Source organism: Myodes glareolus, chromosome 19 (assembly GCF_982192425.1).
Source record: "Myodes glareolus chromosome 19, mMyoGla1.1, whole genome shotgun sequence".
Classification (NCBI taxonomy): Eukaryota; Metazoa; Chordata; class Mammalia; order Rodentia; family Cricetidae; genus Myodes; species Myodes glareolus.
In genome coordinates, this window is record NC_142044.1 from 10,306,371 (window position 1) to 10,326,499 (window position 20,129).

Consider the following 20,129-nt stretch of genomic DNA (forward strand, 5'->3'; position numbering starts at 1 on the left):
CCGTGGCTACCTGTAGGTTTTGCAGTACTGGATGGTAATGAATTTAAATAAATTATAACTGATGATGAAAAGTAAGTGGGCTTAATGGGTATTAAAGAGATGTTCTTAGTAGTCTTTGGTAAGGAGGTGGCTGCAAGAGATGACGAGGAAGCTGTTGGTGTTCTGAAGTACAGCTCAATGGATATTCCTCAGGAACCTTCTTAGCACCAGTATGGAAGGACTTAGAAAGTTAAAAGTAGCATGAAATTCACTACGAGGAAATACCATTCTTGCCCCTTTCTGAAAACCCTGGCTGGACGGGCTAGCTCACCCAGGTTGGCTGTGCACAGTGTGCACACAGCTTGAGGAAGACCAGAGGGTTCGCTCTTTTGGGAAGGCTTCTGTTTGCATTCTCTTCATCAAACTTGCAGTATTCTCAGGGCTAAAGAAGGTCTTCAAAACCCACCTTGAGATGCTACCACTCAAGGCAAGAAGGGCTGGGCAGGAAATTTATAATCATTTTTGTTAAGCATTAGAAATATGTGTGCAGTAGACTGTGTCTGTGTTTTGTCTACTTTCTTGGCATTTGATATTTGTTCAAGAGGCATTTGTGTAGCATGTATCCACTACTAGCACTGTGTCTGATACAGCAAGTAGGGCCAGGAAGGAAGGACACTCCCTGCTTTCAAAAGATTTACAGCCTGCTACAACTGAGATAAACATGAGAAACATAAACTACTAAAGAAAATAAGCATGTTCATGGTGAGTGCTGTCTGCTTTGGGAGTAGATAGAACATGTTCTGAGCTTGGAGGGTCTACAAAGTCATAAGATGTAATTTGGAAACCGAGAACAGAGGACAACTAAAGCTAAGAAGGAGTGAAACGGAGAGGCTCAGACGTTCAGAGGGATCAGGCTAGGCACTGGGTCCAGAGTTCTGGTTGTGGCATGCAGTCAAAGGCAGCCAAGTAGCAGGAGGTGAGGCTGAAGATGTAAGCAGGGTGGTTCAAGAAGGTTCAGGCAATAATCCCAGCAGATAATTCTCTTTCCTGAATCAGGATTTATGCGCAAGCACACATAATTAGCCTTCATAGGAACAGTCTCTGATACTAACTCGAGGAGGAAGCCTATGAGGGCAAATGAATTTCCCAAAGTTATGATGCTAACTTATTAGGTGGTGGTGGGTGGAAGATATTATTAATTCAATCTCATCTTGGCAATTGTTAGCTTTAAAATATCACATTATCAAATAAAAAGTATTTTTACTTCTGAAAAACAGAAGACTAAAAAAATAAAAATAAAAATAAACAAACAAACAAACAGACAGAAAACCAATGAGACAACAAAATAAAATGTCATAACAAAACAAAAAGTCTACCCAAAAAGCTAACAAGCAAGCAAGCAAACAAACAAAATTACCCATGGAGTTCATTTTGACCCATGGAGTTCATTTTGTGTTAGCCTGCTCTGGAGTGTAGATGATATACCCAGTGACATGAGAGAGAGAGAGAGAGAGAGAGAGAGAGAGAGAGAGAGAGAGAGAGAGAGAGAGAGAAACAGAAATCTGATTTTTCCACTCCTATCAGGTAACAATTGAAAATAGTTCCTTGGTTACCGGTGAGATCTTGTGTCCACTTCCCCTTCTTATTTCTGGGATCTTGTCAAGGTTGAGCTTCTGCAGGTCTCATGCATGCTGCTACCCTCTCTGTGAGCTCATATGTGGATCTTTCCTGTTGTGTATGGAAGACACTGTTTGCTTGAGTGATCCATCATCTCTGGCTCTTACAATCTTTCTACCTTGTCTTCTGCTTCGATTTTTTTGAAGAAAAAGAGAGAGAGAGAGAGAGAGAGAGAGAGAGAGAGAGAGAGAACATAAACTTGGGTGGATAGGTAGGAAAGGAGGATCTGGGAGGAGTTGGGAGAGAGGAACCATGATCAAAACATATTATATGAAAAATTTTTAAATAAAAGAAAAGCACTTGTATAATTTACAGAAAATTTGCAAAATGAGCATTAGTCTCTCTCCATATAACTTAGAAATAGTAAAAAACAAAACAAAACAAAAGTGTATCTTTTTTGGAGGGGAAACAGCATATGTGATCACTGTATCTACATCTAATGTGGACTGGGGAAATTCACTTCACCTCATCTATAGATAAAGAGGTACAGGTGGCCAATGGTTTTTGAGAGACGAGGAACAACTGCTTTTAGGAACCAGCTCCCACATAGCATGCTCAATCCTAAGTGGTCAGCCCTGGACACAAGTGCATACCAGATTCAGACCGTCTTGGATATAGCCAGTTCATGTGGCCAGACATATATTCTCACCACAGGTCACCAAGTGCATCCTGGGAAAGAGAATGTGTGTAAGTGGATTTTGGAGGAAAGTGGCAACCCTGAAACCCAGATGGTGAGTCTGGGTAACTGAGACTATTTACTGATATTTCAGATATCATGTTGGATACCTAAATACTTTACCTAGCAAATAAGTAGGTGACTTTTTGGCTAGCAGTAGCTACTCTGTGCGTATGAAAACATATGTGAAGTTTTACTTAGGATAATTGGATGCCAGCGACACCAATATCCCGGATGAAAACTTGGAATTGGGAAGTGTGTACATAAATACAAGGCAGTGAGAGAGAACAGAGGGATCATTTGTGAAGCCTGGGGCATGACTGCTGACTCTGGGGAACTCCAAGTCCCACTTTTAATTTGCAGCTGGTTTAGTCTCTGTGAAACTTTCATGTGCTAGAGAAGAAAGGCAAGGAAAGAGAAAGAGAGAGAGAGAGAGAGAGAGAGAGAGAGAGAGAGAGAGAGAGAAGAAAGTGGATCAGTCCAAGGGATCAGTTTTTCAAGTGATTGATAGGATTTAGTGGTAGATAAAGGAGAAAGAGAAGGCACAGCCAGAGCTGCTCAAGGAATGGGTGGAGGTGACAGCTGTGCCAGAGGAAGGGGTCAGGAAAGGTGGGAGGAGTGTGCCAAAAAGGCAAAGGGTGGTGATTAGTCTAACAGGTGTGAGGATTCGTTGGATTAGTGTGTTTTTGGAGCACAGACACCTCCCCCTTCCTCACCTCAGGGTCTCCCCCTCTTTTCTTCCCTGCAGAGCTTCAAAGACTGCGGCGGGGTGGTGGTGGTGGTAGAGAAGGTGAGTCTTGCAGGCACGAAGATCATCCTGGCATCTCCAGCCCCAAGGAGGAAATAGGACATAAGGAATGACCTGGGGAAAACAGAGCAAAGTACAGAGACCAGGAGGCCAAAATGGGCCTGGGAATTATGGGTATGTTTGCTGTGTGCCGGAGAAGTCCAGACAAGGGAAAGTGAGTTTTGCTTTTGATTTGACTGTGATGGGAGACACATGTGGCTTACATGCTCCATGGTATGGCTCTGAATCATGCAGTCCCTTTCCTCTCATGGTAGCCTGCCCCGCGCTCGGCCTCGCCAGCAAGAACGATGCGGGACATTTAGGATTCTTCTGCAGTAAAGCTTTATGCGTCTTGAGAGGGAGAGCATAAGCTTACATGGCGGAGACCCAGAATGAGGGGAACCCAGCCCTTATAAAGGAAACAGTCCTCGCTTCTGATGTGTCACTCTTGGATTGGTCCGCTGCCCATTATCCCAGATGATGCCTCGGGAGTAGGCAGGAACGCAGAGGTAGAGAGTTACCAAGCACGTGCGCTGGGATTAAAGGCCTGTGCTACATCACCTTGAACTCAGAGATCTGCCTGTCTCTGCCTCCCAGGCATTGGGACCAAAGGCGTATACTACCATGCCTTGAGGTCACAGAAGTCAATCTGCCTCTGCCGCCCAGGCATCAGGACTAAAGGCGTGTACCGCCACACCTTGGGGTCACAGAGGTCAATCTCTACCTTTGTTCCTAGAAGCAATGGAGAATGTGGTCCGGCCCTCCACATATCCCCCTTTTTTTACTTCTTTGCAGAAAGGCAACTCCCTCAGAAGGCAAAGATAGAGGTCGCACTTTCCAGAGCGAAAACATTATAATGGGCTTGCACGGAATCTGCCCCTAGGTTCATGACACCTGGAACCTATCCGGCCTGCCCTCTGCCATTTTTCTGGGAAAGGGAATATACGACAGGAAACCCTTATGCAGGACGACATATCTCTCAGAGAGGGCCATTCTCTGTGCGATGCTCTTCAGCTCGACAACCTTCAGGGCTAGCTAAGCCAAGCACTCCACCCTGTGCAATGGACCACTGTCCTAGGGGTGCAGGAGCTGGTTGGCATAAACCTTATTGCTTCAGCATAGATAACCACACATCGGTAGAGGCCCCTGTTCCAGGGCAGCCAGCGCTTGTGCAATAACCACTTTTTCCCTACGATTTTGGGATTTGAGTCAGCAGACCATCCAGAGGAGAAACACTAATCCATAGCATAGGACTGTTCCAAAACATTTCCACCCCCACCCATTCTTTGAAGTAGGGGAATGAGAGACACGGCCCAGGACTGGAGTCCTACGGCCAAGCTTATAAATCATCTCTAGCACAGTAGGGAGGGGGCCCAGAGTCTTATTGGTTGTAAAAAATCGAGGAAACATCGCCATCCTATGGCTGACTGGTAACAGCTTCGGGAAAGCTGAGAGTGTCCTCCATTGGTACTCTGTCATCCATCCGCAAAATGGCAGGAGGAGCAGCAGCCAGGTCCTCAGGCGAATCCGTGTGTTGTGGATCACTCTTCACTGTTCGGGTCAATCGCTCTGGCAGCCAGAATGGGCTTTCTTTATCCTGTGGGAAGACAAACAGCTCCCCTGGATCTCAATAAAATGGGATCCGGGCCTTTCCATTCATTAGAAAGCACATCTTTCCACTTAACCAAATCTTTGGGCCATTGTGAGCCATGGCAATGGCCACTCTTGGCGTCGGGGGCAGCTCTGTCAATATTCCCCCTTTCTGTTTTTAATAAGAACTGGTATCGGTATAGGTCATGCCTTTGTCATTGTTTAGAGGGTCATCCTTGTTATTTATTTATTTTTATCAAGTTTTTTAGTCCAATTATCTAGAAGATAACTAGACAATTGTTTAATAATCAGTCATTGTATCTGGGATCGCAGGGGCGCAATTCTCCAGCTGTATCAAGAAGTCTACCAGAGGCATGTTGGAAACTATGGGCTTTTTTGCCATAGTCATAGATTTAGCCAATGACCCAATTATCTTAAAAATCTAAGGACTTTTTGCATCTACCTCCCTGTGGATCCTGAAACGTTAGATTTAAAACCAAATAGTTATAAGCTGCCATGTGGTCATTGGGGAATTGAACTCATAACCCTTGGAAGAGCAGGCAGCATTCTTAACCCCTATGCTATCTCTTTAGTTTTTTATTTAGATGGAAAATCTCTCGGACTAGTAGCCGGCATTGTTTGCCCCGCCCGTTGCCCCAGGCTATTGGTCCGCCTTTGTTACCTAGGATCAGCATAGCTCAGCTCAGCCAAGCGGAACAGAAGCCATTCCAGCCTCAGAGCCCCTCATAGTTTCAGGCACATTGCAAGCCTTCTGACCTGGCAGCTTGTGGCATCGTTCTCATTCTTGGTATTGCTGTGATACCCTCCAGGCCAGGCATCGACTGAGCCGGTGCAACGTGCCCCCCACCATAGCCATCGAGCAAAGCTCCGCTCCAGCTACCCTCCAGCCGCAGCTGCATTCATTCTGAGTCCAAACTCGGTGCACGGAGTAAAGCAGAACTCAGAAGCAGGCTTGCTGGTCTGAAACCATTGTAAGGACCTCATTTAAACAATCTTTTAGGGAATATGGGCGTCGTTAGTCTCTCTCTGACTACTTCCTGCTGAATTGGGCCGTTGCATTTTGGGGGTATACATTACAACATTTTAGGAGGTCTCGGTGATTCAAACCATATAAATCTCAAGTATACCCTTAGGCTCTCATTTTTTGTGGAGATGAAAACAGAACCTCTTTTTCAAAACATCATATCTTTAGGCAAATTTAAATATCTTTCTCCTGTCCGGTACACAAAAGACAACATAAACAACATAACATAAAGCTTTTGACCTTGTAGGTCAGTTTCCCCCATTTTTAGAACCATCGGGGGGTCCTTTTTTCTTATTTTCTTTTTAGTCTCCCCCATTCTTTGAACCATTGGGGGGGTCCTTTTTTCTATTTTTTTTTCTTATAGGCGCGCCTAACCTCTCATTGCATTTAGTTTTTGATATGCTATCCTGGACTTTCTCCAATACATTTTGTCCGTCTGTAACAACAGCCTGGCAGGATTTATCTTTTAAGCAATTTCAAAGTGATAAGAGAACTGTTAAGAAGTACCAAGGCCTCTACAAAATCTTTCCAAGGTTGAGACAAGTCAAGCCCAAAATCAAAAAGTCCAGGAATAGTCATACCTCTCTGAGCAAACATCCTGCAGTTCTGAATCCTCCTTGTGTCCAAGGGGTCTCTGGCGGTGCGAGCAGTTGTCAGGGTCCCTCAGCGTCCCGGGTTTCGGCACCAGTTGCCCCGCGCTCGGCCTCGCCAGCAAGAGCGACGCGAGACATTTAGGATTCTTCTGCAGTAAAGCTTTATGCGTCTTGAGAGGGAGAGCATAAGCTTACATGGCGGAGACCCAGAATGAGGGGAACCCAGCCCTTATAAAGGAAACAGTCCTCGCTTCTGACGTGTCACTCTTGGATTGGTCCGCTGCCCATTATCCCAGATGATGCCTCGGGAGTAGGCAGGAACGCAGAGGTAGAGAGTTACCAAGCACATGCGCTGGGATTAAAGGCCTGTGCTACATCACCTTGAACTCAGAGATCTGCCTGTCTCTGCCTCCCAGGCATTGGGACCAAAGGCGTATACTACCACGCCTTGAGGTCACAGAGGTCAATCTGCCTCTGCCGCCCAGGCATCAGGACTAAAGGCGTGTACCGCCACACCTTGGGGTCACAGAGGTCAATCTCTACCTTTGTTCCTAGAAGCAATGGAAAATATGGTCCGGCCCTCCACAGTAGCCGTCCACTCAGATCTGTACAATTATTCTTTCACAGATGAAGTTGAAGTTTGCTAACCCTGAATAATCTTCCAAACCACATCCCCAATGTAATTTAAATATGAACCCCATTTCTACAGCATATTACCAGATAGATGAGCAGCCCTATGCGGGGCGCCATCCCGTCCAGCAGGAATGAACCCCACCAAAAACGAGAATTCCTTCTCTGGTCACATCTTTATTTGGAGCATTCCCTTGAGGAAAATTGGGGGAAGGGACGATAGAGCAGGGACGAGAGAAAGCTTAGAGAGAGAGGAAGTAGGGTCCCGAGGCATCTGCTTTTAAACGGTGGAGCAGCTTGAACGCTGTCCTGATTGGTTAATGCCATTCTGCTGGTCTGAGCATGTGCAGGCAAGGGTGCAGGCAGGGTTGCTCAGCCCCACGTGGCTACCTCCAAACTGCAGGACCACCTGTGCCTCCAGGTGGCTCCCAACATCTCCCCCTAATTATTGTCTTTAAGAGCAATAAGGCAAAACTATTTTCCAATCTGGTCCCCACCTAGACGCAGCATGCCAAGGATATCTCTGCTCCCACCCATTCCCAAGGAGGGAGAAAGGCAGAATAGAGTCAGTCAGAAAATTGTTAAGAGATAAGAGGTTGCACAGGGTGTTGCTCAAGTCGATGTTGTGAAACAGCTGCTCTTGGCACCGCCCAGAAGGTCATCTCTGCTGTCTCCGCATGAATCTTCCACAGCAGGACACTCAGCATCCACTGGGTCATCTTCTTTATCTCTCTGGTCGGTCTCGCTGGCATCCAGATGTATGTCAGCATTCCTAGAAAAACATAAACAAAACTCTCCTCCCAAATTAACATTTAAGAGTATTAAAAACTCTCAGTGTAAAAATTCAGCACAATCAGTACTGGAAGTAGGCTGGTTTTGAACTTAGAGACTTGCATGTCTCCGTTTCAAAGAGCAAATCTTGTTTGCCTGTACCAGCAAAATTTTGAATTAAAATTAAGTGTAAAGAATGCAAGAGAAATCCTTTCTCTGGGGGAAGCTGTCACTGGTAATGTAGTCCCCCTCTATTGTTTAAAAACCAAAGCAGTTGTCACTGGGAATTGAACTCAGGACCTTTGGAAGAGCAGTCAGTGCTCTTAACCTCTGAGCCATCTCTCCAGCTCCTCTATTCAGATGGAAAAACCTCTAGGTAACATTGTTTATTTCATCCGTTGCCAGGGGCAATAGGTAATGATAACCAGGTTGACGCGCCTTTATTATGATAATTAGGACCAGTTCTTTGAGGGAGAATGGACGTCGATCATCTGGCTACTTCCTGCTGACAAAGGGACGTTGTTTAGGGGATAAATGTTTTTATCTGACTGAATTTTTGGCGACAAATGTTTTTATCTGACTAAATTCTTGGCGACCTTGACTGAGGGCGGCAGCAGCGGAAGCGGCGGCTCCGTCTCTGAGGCGCGGCCCACCGTGGTGCGCTCCGCATGGCCCAAAGGCATGGCTCCGCCCCGGGCCGTGCGCGGGCTCGCCGTTTCACCTCAGGCAATGAACTCGCACCGCCGGCTGTGAGCCTTTTCCAAGCTCCGGCGAGGGGGGGCATCCGCCCACCCGTGGAGGGGCTTCTCCTGCCCGGTCCGCCCGCGCGCAGAGCCCCGTTCTCTGGGAACTCACCTCCCCGCTCGCCCATGTTGCTATGGAAACACAGTTTTTCCGCAGAGCCGATTCAGCTCCTCTTTGCCTTCTATGGCGCCGCTGCTCACCACGCAGCTTCCGCCTCAGTCAGGCGAGTCCGCTCAGGTGCTGAAAAAGTCCTCCAAAAACCATAGCCCCGCCAGAAGGCCAGGACATATAGCCTCTGATGTCACACGGACTTTAGCCCGCCCGTCGGACCTGGCTGTTGGTAGACCTCCAGCAAACTCCCCGCCAGCAACTGGTTGCGTCTCCCTCCTGAGTAGCTGGGATCACAGGTGTGCACCACCGTGCCTGGCCCACTTCCGTGTTTCTAATCAGGCATTACCGCTCAAAGGCGGGCCGGCTGCCGCCAGCACTCTCAGCACGATCAAGCAGCTTGTCTTTCTCAGTCAAAAATTAAAGTTTTTTGTACGTGAGAGCCAGAGACTGAGCTCTCTTAACAAAATTAGGCGAAAATCACCTCCAAAAGCTCTGTGGCTCTTTAAGAACAGGGAAGGCAGTCTTAGAACACGATCAAACTCGCCTCCCTACGAGACTGTTGCCTCCAGTCTCTAACAGCGAGTACGCAGGTGGACGGAGGGGGAGCGGAAGCCGCGGTCTCCCGTACCCCATCGTCCTCAAAGTCCCGCCTTAGTTACCTCGCCTTTTTTGCTGCTGTTTACATTCCTCCTGCACTGAACTTAAGGGATTTTTCTTCCCCGTTGCTTTCTGTACCTTCTTTCAGATACCTTAACTTTGATTTTTTTTTGTATTTTCTTTTCTATTTAGGCCTATCCTTTGAAATTCCTTTTTACATTTCTTTTCCTCCCCTTTCTGGGGATTTTAACCGACGTCACTCACCGCTCCATGTTCTCAGAGTTCTGAAATTCAAGGCTCTCTGTGCTGGTGTCTGATCTTGGCTTTTTCTCCCGGGCTTTCTCAGGGTCCCCCGGCGTAGTTGTCAGGGTCCCTCAGCGTCCCGGAGTTTCGAGCACCAGTTGCGGGGCGCCATCCCGTCCAGCAGGAATGAACCCCACCAAAAACGAGAATTCCTTCTCTGGTCACATCTTTATTTGGAGCATTCCCTTGAGGAAAATTGGGGGAAGGGACGATAGAGCAGGGACGAGAGAAAGCTTAGAGAGAGAGGAAGTAGGGTCCCGAGGCATCTGCTTTTAAACGGTGGAGCAGCTTGAACGCTGTCCTGATTGGTTAATGCCATTCTGCTGGTCTGAGCATGTGCAGGCAAGGGTGCAGGCAGGGTTGCTCAGCCCCACGTGGCTACCTCCAAACTGCAGGACCACCTGTGCCTCCAGGTGGCTCCCAACAGCCCTAGAGCAATTGTGTGTGTGTGTGTGTGTGTGGGTATGTGTGTGTGTGTGTTTCCATACTCAACAAGCAGGTGTCTGGCTCCAGCTAATTCCAGCAAGTCGTGCCATAGAATATTGTAGTGACTTTCATTCATTAAATAAGATAGCTGAGTAGCAAAAGGTTCGACCTGTATCTTAAAGGACATAGTCATCCACGATAAGAATTTGCCTGTTTGTGAGGTAGGCTGTTTAATTCTGTTGCAGAGACTTCGGAGTTAACTTTCTGTTTGTTTAATTGCCTTTGGTCTCAGAACAAACTTGTCCATGAATGTCAGCTGTGAAACACAGCTTGCGAATAATCCAGCAGGATACTTCATTTTCCAGTTGTTTTATTCCATGCTGTTCAGCTTAAATAGAGAGCAAAGGAGCAGAGATTTCAGATTAATGGCAGTGGAACTTGTTGGGTAAAGCAAATTACTGCTTCATGTCACCACAGGGGAACACTTTCATTGAATCCTCACCAAAGTTGACTCTAAATGGTCTTGAAGATCCAACTCCAGATGTTTTTAAAACGTGTTATTTTTTTAAACTCCTATTCTAGAAGTATCTTTTTATTACGTGTTAACCGTATGAATGGTTTTTATCGGTGGCAAGTCTTTGAGAGCAATACCTGGTGTGATTTGAGAGAGTCTTGGACAGCAATACCTGGTGTGATTATTTGAATGTGGCCAACAAAGACTATCGCAGGAATTCTGGGATGATTGTGGCTACCCTGAAGACCATGTTTAAACTTTTGCTGAGGACAAAGATCAGTGCTATTTCTCCATGTATCTCCAGAAGCACCAGCCTTTCCATCAAGTTTCATCTTTAAAATGATTGTTTATTTGGTGTGTGTGTGTGTGTGTGTGTGTGTGTGTGTGTGTGTGTGTGGACACGTTTAAGGAGATATGTGTGTGGAGGTCAGAACACAGTTCGCTAGGATCAGTTCTTTACCATGTAGACCAGGAATTGAACTTATGCCCTCGGGCTTGGTGCCAAGTACCTTTAATGCTAAGCCGTCTCATCAGCCCTGAAGCTGAAGCTTCATTTCCTGTCTCCTTGAGACTTTCCAGGGCAGCCTGTGTCTAGGCTGTAGTACATCTCTGGAGAAGGAGAAGGAGGGATGGAACACTGAATGCCTTCTGTTCTGTAACCCACATCACAGCGGAAAATCACGTTCTTATTTCATAGCTGAGCCCTTGATAGTTGAGATCTTTACTGTCTGGACAGATTTAATATTGAGAAGTAAAAGCCCGTCTCTCAGTATTTCAAAAGAAGTGCTGTCACTTGAAAATGCATCTTTTTGTATCTCACTTCCAATTCCTGGGCCCTGATTTAGGGTGGAGGAAGAAGAGCAATCATTTTGAAGACATTACTTATTAGTTACTTGTCATCTCCTTAGGATGTGAATTCTTCAGACAGACTACATATATTTCAACTTTCTCCATTCATGGCATCTGTGTTTATTTCATTTTTATTTTCATTACTAATACAGAGAGTTCAAAGACTCCACCAAAGAAGACAGCTGTCTCGGCGGGGTACCCATTTGCACAGCATCTTGATCAGCATAACCCCAAACTTTATCAACTTGGTGCTTGCATTCTTAACTGCAACTCCCCCCCCTTGCAACTTTCTTTTCCATTTCTCTATGTCTGAATATGTCTGTCCCTAAAAGTAGTGTGACCTCAGAGAGGGCCCTTAATTTGGCCCAAGTGAATTTCATTTATGAAGTAAAGAATTCCTTCTATGTCCTGTGAGATGCTGAGACTTGGATGATAGGGTATGCTGTAGTTGGTTGTTTTTACTCTTTACTCTCTGGGGAGACTCACTGCACAGCTCCTAAATAAATACACATGGAGACTTATTATTACTTATAAATGCCAAGCCTTAGCTTGGCTTGTTTCTAGCTAGCTTTTCTTTACTTAAACTATCCCATCTATTTTTTGCTCGGGGCTTTTATATTTCTCTAGTCTGTATACTTTTTCTTTTCTTTTCCTTTTTTTTTTTTACTTCTTATTCTGTGGCTTGCTATGTAGCTGGGTAACTGGCCTCTGCTACCCTCCTCTTTATTCTCTTGCTCCTTGAGCTCTCTTCCTAGATTTCTCCTCCTATTTATTCTCTCTGCCTACCAGCCCCACCTATCCTTTTTCTTGCCTTGCTATTGGCCATTCAGCTCTTTAGACAGGCAAAGTAACACAGCTTTACAGAAGTAATCAAATGCAACACAAAAGAATACAACACATCTTTGCATCATCAAACAAATGTTCCCCAGCATGAACAAGCGTAACACATCTTAAACTAATATTCCACAGCTATATGTGACACTCTTCAAGAGCTGTGGGCCTTCTACGAAGGCTTCTCAAACATTGATGAACTGATTGTTCCGCCCTCTAAAGTAGGCTCCCTTCCTTTTTCCAATTTGAAGTCCCACAGTCTTAGCTCTTTGAGAGGTTGTCATTATGTCCTTAATGCACTATGCATCTAGACCCTAGGCTCTGGCAGCCAGTGAGTCTCACTCATTTGTATCATTTTGGGAAGGAGGTTTTGTTGGTTTACTGATGGGTGAAAGTTTGTCTCCAGGGAAAAATCAAACTTGTTTTCTCTACATGGAAAAGCACCAAGTATATGTAGTGTTTGGGGGCTAGAAGAGGGTTCCAGATCAACTGGAGCCTCCATATGGGTCCTGAACACTGAAGCCTGGCACTCTGCAAGAGGAGGAAGTGTGTCACCCGTGCAACCTCAAACTTTTAAAAGCAGATTTGTTTTGTTTGCATCACTAAGCAAGCTGCTATTGCTGACTGCAAACATATTTTTAGCATCTCACATTACTGAGCCTAGTAGATGTATCCTCAGTGCCCCTGCAGACCTACTTTTAACCATATCCACGCTGCTCCATGACCCTGAGGCTGATCTAGAGGGGCAGCTTGTCTTTTGGGGTTTGACTTCAGACACTCTCAGTAGCATAGTCGAGTTACGGAAGAGAGGGAAGTGGAGTCAATGGTTTTCATAAAATGAATCCGAAGCTCTTGTTACTTGGGTCCTCTTCACTCAGGTCCTCTGTTCCCTGGTTTCTAGTGTGTTTTCATCTTTACCTTCGGGTCTGAGAGTGACAACGTACTCCCTAGCTAATGTCCTCTGAATAGTAGATTTCCCTTGGAAAGCAGAGGCTAGCGATAGTTACCCCATCAATAATTCTTTATTAAACTTCCTTCGGTTAGTTACTCATGTTCTTCTGTTGGGGATGGTGGCGACTCTGATTAATTTAGGCAATAAGCATGCTTTCAGAAAACTTAGTGTTATGACATTTTTATTCTAGAAAAAGAAAGCACAATCAATAAGCAAATATTCAAAAAATAATTATAAAATCATCTTTATAAAAATAGTTTATTTGATGGAACAAAACTAAAATGTTTGGTGTGAGATATCACATTAGACGCATAGATGGCAGGGAGATCCTAGCTGCTCTCCAAAGGACCATTGATGATTATGATAAAAATAAACAAATGAAGACATTTAAAAAGATATTAGCTTATAGTGGTGCTGTAATTGAGCATCCAGGATACAGATAAGCCATTTGGCTGCCAGGTACCTAGCACAAGAACGTATGCCCATTCTTGTTGGACCAAAGACATTCAACTAATGATTCATGGGTATAAAGTGCTGGTGGCTCTTTAAACTTAAGTGAGCATTTCCTGTCAGTGAGTAGGATTTTCCTTCTGTCCCTTGCCACAAATTTGAAGTCACAAAACTTGTATAAGGCATATGGGGTTCACTTTAAACTTGGAATTTTATAACTCCTTCATGCAGCAAACAAAGAGACAAAACAAAACAAGATGAAAGCTAATAATAGGCAGGTAGAAAAATTTCTGGCTCAGAGGTTCTTGGGTAGGAATAGGAAAGAACAAACACTATAGAAAAGCCTGGAGTGGTTGACCACAGCAGGATGGAAGGAAAAAGGTGAGGAACCAGTGTCCTGATACTCAGCCTGGCACTGGGGAGCAGTCTTTGGAGAGATCTGGTTGGAGGTGAAGGTGTACATAGATGACTTTGAGACATATGATATGGGATTCCCCTCTGTGTGCTGTGAACACCACTAGTTATACAGAAACTGTCTTGGCCTGATAGGGTAGAACAGAGTTAGGCGAGGAAAACTAAACTGAATGCTGGGGAAAAGAAGAGTGGAGTTAGAAAGGAGCCATGGACACAGACCCTGGAGCTTCACCTGGTAAACTACAGCCTCGTGGCAATACACAGATTGCTAGAAATGGTTTAAATTATGATATAAGAGTTAGCCAATAACAAGCTAGAGCTAATGGGTCAAACAGTGATTTAAATAATATAGTTTCTGTGTGACTATTTCAGGAGTCTGGGAAGCCAGGAAACAAACAAGCCGCCACCCAACAATAGACACATTTTTTTTTTTTCTTCTCACCTACCTGGAGACTCCAGGAAGACAACAGATCAATGACCACTTCTTTCATTCTAGAACAGGTAGCTGTATCTGGGAGTTGCATTAATGAAAAAACTTCCATTGTGGAATTTGAAGACTGGAGTTGATACTTGTCTGTCCCTTTTCTATTTTCCAAAAAATATCTGGACTTCTCTGCTTCAGTTGTTACTTCTTGTCTCTGGATTGTCATCCAGATGTCTAAACCCAGGTCTGCTTTATACCATTGCAAAATTCTCTTCCAGAAAGCCAGCCATGCACATAGCATATCAGCTAAAGTTCAGCTGTAAGCCCTACTTGCCCAAGGGTATCACTTCCTGGAATGTTGGGGAATGTTCTTCATGTAAGATAACAAGCCACAGGCATGGTTTCCCCAGCTGTACAGGATGTGCTTGATCATATGTAGGCAGGAGGTCTGTAGGCAGCATGTATGCCAGGATGTATGCTTACTAGCAATTGCACGACGGTGGGAAGTACCATAGATTTGTGGGTTTTGCCTTTACAAGTATCTGACTAACCTACACCAGCATCAGTCTCTGGTGAACTCTGGGTATGGACTGGGCCAGTGTCCATCTTCCTAGTCAATATTTAATAAAGCTTATTTTAGTTGGACAGCAGTGGGTTTGGTCTGTATCTCTTCTCCATTTTCAGCTTTATCAGTAGCTCATTATTTAGTACATAGGACATTCCTTGTGCGTCCCTTCCCTTTAAATATAGAAAAACATTATCTCAGATTTTAAAGCTCAGGCCTCTCACTGCAGGTCGGTGTACAGCCTTGTAAAATCCTTATCTCATAAGATACCTTTATTCCTGATCCTTTAACTGCTTCTGCAATGCACCGTGGTATTAACTGTAGACAGATTTCTGTCCTGCCACAGCTTTCAGTCCCAACAAAACACACAGAGGCTTATGTTAATTATAAACTGTTTGGCTTATTAGCTCAGGCTTGTTATTAACTAGCTCTTACAACTTAAATTAGCCCATAGTTCTTATCTATGTTTAGTCACTTGACTTAGTACCTTTTCTCTGTGCAGTATTTTCATCTTACTTTCTTTGTGTTTGGCTGGTGACTACAGACTGAGCCTTTCCTCTCCCCAGAATTCTTTTAGTCTGGTCACCCCGCCTATACATCCTGCCTGCCTACTGGCTAATCAGCATTTTATTAAACCAATACAAGTGACCAATCTTTAAAAGGTACAAGTGCATTACCTCACAGCAGTTTTCAGTAAGCAAGTGCCAGCAATACAGCACTCTGCAACACTGTGCCCTGCTGCACCACTGCACCCTACTGCACCATTGCACCCCACTGCACCACTGCACTCTAAAGCATCACTGCACCCTGCAACACAGCACCCTGCAGTACAACACTACACCCTGCAACACTGTGCCCTGCTGCACCACTGCTCCCTACATCACAACATCACACCCTACATCACAACACCACACCCTGCAGCACCAGACCACACCCTGCAACATTGCACCCCACAACACTGCATCCTACAACATTGTACTGTGCAACACGGCACCCTGCAACAACACCACACCCTGCAACACTGTACCCTGCAACCCTGCACCCTGCTCTATATTGCCAACTTATCAGCAGAACCACCTACAGTGCTGAGGATCAGGGAGGCCTATTTTTGTGGGGAAAGGTTTTGAAGTTGCCTAGGCATTGTGGTGCAGTCCTATGATCCCAGAACTCACGGGGTGAGAGGCAGGAAGAGTGAAAGTTCAAAGCCAGCCTGTTCAGCATAGAAAGGTCTGCCTGAAGACCTCTGAGCCAGCAAACTTCTCTCTCTGCGTGGTCTGTCAATCATGTGTCAAATCAAGTATAACCTCCTCTGAAAAATTTTTATCAATCTTGTCAATGTCAAAATGAGTTCTATTAAAAGAAAGTTAAAAAAATTAGTGTAAGTGATCATGTAAAGTATGTGTGAGTTTCTCTACACATAACTTTTTTTAAAACGCAGGGCGTGCATTTTGATTATTGAGGCAAAATACTGAGAGACTACGATTTCATGGTATTTCTTTATTCAATTGTTTTGCTTGAGGATACCTTCAACAAAAGCGGTTGTAAATAGTGTTCAGTATTTCGAAAGGGTATTGCTTGACTCACCAGCGTTTCAAAATACAACTTTTGTGAGAGAGAATTTTCCCAGTGAATACTGTTGGATGAGAGAAATCTGTCAGTACTCCAGGATCATCCTTAGTTTTAAGATGTGGCTTCCTGTTAACAGTGGCAAACATGGAGCATTCCCAGACAGGATTTGTTGGAAAGATAAACAACGGAGAACATCAATCACACTTAATGGGTTATAAAAACCACAACCAAATGAAATTAGGATAGGATCCAGTTAGAAGTGGGGGGAAGGGAGGATCCCAGTAGCATAGGAGACAGAAGAGGGGTGAATATGATAAACTACATTGTATGTGTCTGAAATTGTCAACGGCTAACCATGAAAAAGGTTTTAGAGAGCCCTAGCTGGTTTAGTGCAGTTACCACTAGATGGCAGGAGTGAACAGCAAAAATAAACAGGCCTCTAGCAGCAGGAAAGAACAAAACAACTAAAAAACTTCCAGTTTTTATTTCTCTCCCTCCCTCCCCTCCCTTCCGCAGTCATTACAGGCTCACTTCCTCACTCTTCCTCTCCATGCCCCCCGTTGTCCCTGCGTTTGCAGATGTAATTTTGAAAAGCCCTACCTGCTTCTGTAGAATTAGACATGACAATCGGCCACAAGAAGAGTTGTCGTGTAGATACTAATAAGGCACGAAGTATTTTCTCGAATTCAGGAGGTTTCTCATATCTGCTTTGTGCTGGAGGTGGGGATCAAGCTTCAGAAGATAGCAAGGCTCAGAAAGACTTACGCTTTCGGCCGAGGGCTCTCACATGCTGGCAGATTGAGGGCCCCTGGGGCCGAGCGCCAGGGCGGGGGTTTAGGGGGCAGAGAGAATATGCTAGAAACTTTAGGGCTTTGTCTACATTGATGAAACATATTTCGCCTCTCTGGTCTTATCAAAGCATTGGCTCGATAAGGATCAAAGTGTAGGACGGAAGTTTTTCTTTGAAACAAAGCAAAACAAAAGAAAACTCACCCACCCAAACATCCAGACAGGTAAAGAAAGCATGAAAGCCAAGCCCAGCATGAAGCAGGTACAGAAGGAGCTGCCTGCTTGCTGATCTATGCACAGGGGAGTCAAGGGCTTGACTGGCAGCCAGATCGAGGACTGAGCTGGAGAATGAGATTCAGGTTCCTCATTCTCCCTGGAGTCATCATTCTCTTCAGAAAATCTCCCTTATTTATTATTAATTCATTTATTCTACTTTTTAAGTTTTCTCCCTTTGAAGACTGGGTTCTGGATTCTGAAGTGTAGAATTTGAATTTTTGTCCCCTGATCCACCAGGCACACAAAAGCACGGAGTCTAAGGCTATATGAAGTAGGCGTTATGAAATCTCACTAGTTGTAAGCTAATTTGAAACACACACACACACACACACACACACACACACACACACACACACACACACCCTCACACATACATGTATAAATCCAAGGGAGTTTAAACGGAGTACTCTGTGTTAGTGGACAAATAACAAGTCTACTCACAGACGACACGGTCTATTAAGTGGAGATCTCACTGTCTGGCACATGCTAATTTCCTATGAACTGTTGTCAGAAATGCCCCAGAGGCACCCAAGCTATGCCAGGCTCTTGCCATTGCTCTTGGTTGCCTGCCATAACTAGATGGTAAGGCTTATGGCTGAAGATGCCACACGCTTTAGTCGCAGAACACAGAGAAACCAGTGGACTGACCAGGAAACTCTCCCTAGTGGTCAACATTCACAGGCTGGTAAGTCCTGTGCTGGCTGCCGGAAGACAAAAGATGACAAAAAAAATCCACCTATTTATGGATCCTGTATGTTACAATACTAACTTGCCAGACAATAGGGACATACTGGTGCACTAGTGGCAAGACTGCTTATGGGGAGTAACCAATCACCTTCTTGAATTGATTTGAGACAAGCTTCACTTTAAACATGATCAAATCCATGAGTAGCACACTCAAAAGTTCTAGGCTACAAATTGCTGATGTTTTCCTAAGAGGCTTTCTTGTCATACTGCCTTCTCAATATTTATGTTTATATCCATAGATTGGTGCTTGACCATCCTTGGTCAGAAAAGCTTCTTACTGGAGTAGATAGTGATTAATGCATAGATAAATTATCGTTCAAAGTGCTAAAAATCACTGACAGTGAGTGCCCGCGTGTAAAGACTGTCACTTTTCTTTTGGACTGTGGTCATTGATGGGTTCCCCAGGCTCCAGTGGATAATCCCACACCCTTGCACATATGGGCAGCAATAATGGGACACAGTGAGTAAAAAAGAAAAATAAGTAAATAAAGAATTTTAAAAAGAGGACATGAAGTCAGGAGGGAGCTGAGATGGTGGGACTTGGAGGGGGTGCGGGGAGTAGATCTGATCATATTCATACATGTATATGTATGACTTTTCAAAGAATAAATATACACGCATGTATATGTATGGTTTTTTTTATTATTTATTATGGCATTTTCAAAGAATACTTAACACTATTTTTTTTTTAAAGCGGGCTTCAGAAAGCTTCTGTGAGGTTAACCATGTCACTTGGGGACAGTTTGAGCAGAGGCGCATCTAGCTGCCATATTTTTCAAAATCTATAGATACTAAAGGCGTAGAGAAAGAGTTGGGCCTTTAGCCCTCTTCTTCTTTTTCACAGTCTTTGTCTCTTTCACGCACAAATATCCGAACAAGAGAAGAAAACGCATGCCAGTATAAATTGGACTCCAAGTTCACTGAAGAAGGGCTATGTGACCTCTGACAGAAGCAGTGACTCCCCAGAGCCTAGCATGTTATTTCTGCATGGCTTTGAGCTGCTAGGCAGCACACACATACTGAATGCAATTGTGTGGGTGAGTTGAGAAATCACTGTTCCCATTGCTGCGTGTGAGTCCTTAGTCAAGTGCTGGCACCCCCAGAGCTGTGGTTTTTCTCATTTATAAAGCAAAATTGATAGTACTTACCCACAGTATTGTTCTGTGTGTGAACTAACCTGGGAAGTTCCTGGCCCATAGTAGGCATTTTATGAATAGAAGTAATTTAATCAGGATGATAGAGGAATAGCTTCTGAACTGTGAAGTCTATCAGGATCTGCTTTACTCTTGCTCTTCATCGGAGACAGACTTTGGGTCAAGTGTGAGCTACCCGAATCTCATCTGCAGGATGGTGATGATACTATGCCAGCTACAGGCTTGCTGCCCTGGCCCTGGCTAATCATTCTTCTCTCCGTGATTACTACTATTGTTCAGTCCTTAAAGTATTTCTTAAGATAAAAACAATTTTTTTTTTGTTTTTGGAAGTGAGAAAAATACACAACAGAGATATTTCTTTGGGACAGGTGTGTTGGTATATACCTTTAATCCCAGGCATAAGCTGATAGCTCTCTGTGAGTTCAAGGCCAGCCTGGTCAACATAAAGAGTTTCAGGCTAACCAGGGCTACACGGCAAGACCCTGCTTAAAAAAAAATCAACCAGCTCCCCAGAGAATCTAGACAATAAAGAGAACCTTAAGAGAGACATACATGGGGCTACATAGGAAGGAGAAAAAGATGAGATTGCCTGAGTAAATTGGGAGCATGAGTGTCACAGGGCAGGGTAGAAGGGGATAGGGGAGGAAAAGAGGGATGTAGACAAAA

The 20,129-nt window shown here is 44.6% G+C and overlaps 2 pseudogenes across 8 annotated transcripts in view; one reads left to right on the forward strand and one right to left on the reverse strand.

Annotated features, from left to right (window-relative positions):
• Positions 1-20,129, forward strand: part of LOC125415122 (nonsense-mediated mRNA decay factor SMG5 pseudogene) — a 106,288-nt pseudogene that overhangs the window by 59,140 nt on the left and 27,019 nt on the right. For 4 of the 8 annotated variants that reach the window (XR_014998067.2, XR_014998068.2, XR_014998061.2 and 1 more), the window contains one exon: positions 3,081-3,254. The exons of 2 other annotated variants lie outside the window; for them this stretch is intronic. The product of XR_014998067.2 is annotated as a nonsense-mediated mRNA decay factor SMG5 pseudogene, transcript variant X7 (transcript). The remainder of the gene's footprint in view (positions 1-3,080; positions 3,255-20,129) is intronic. 2 more of the 8 variants (XR_014998062.2, XR_014998066.2) reach the window with 1 other exon arrangement.
• On the reverse strand, positions 8,463-8,652 carry LOC148118893 (Nuclear RNase P; annotated as a pseudogene).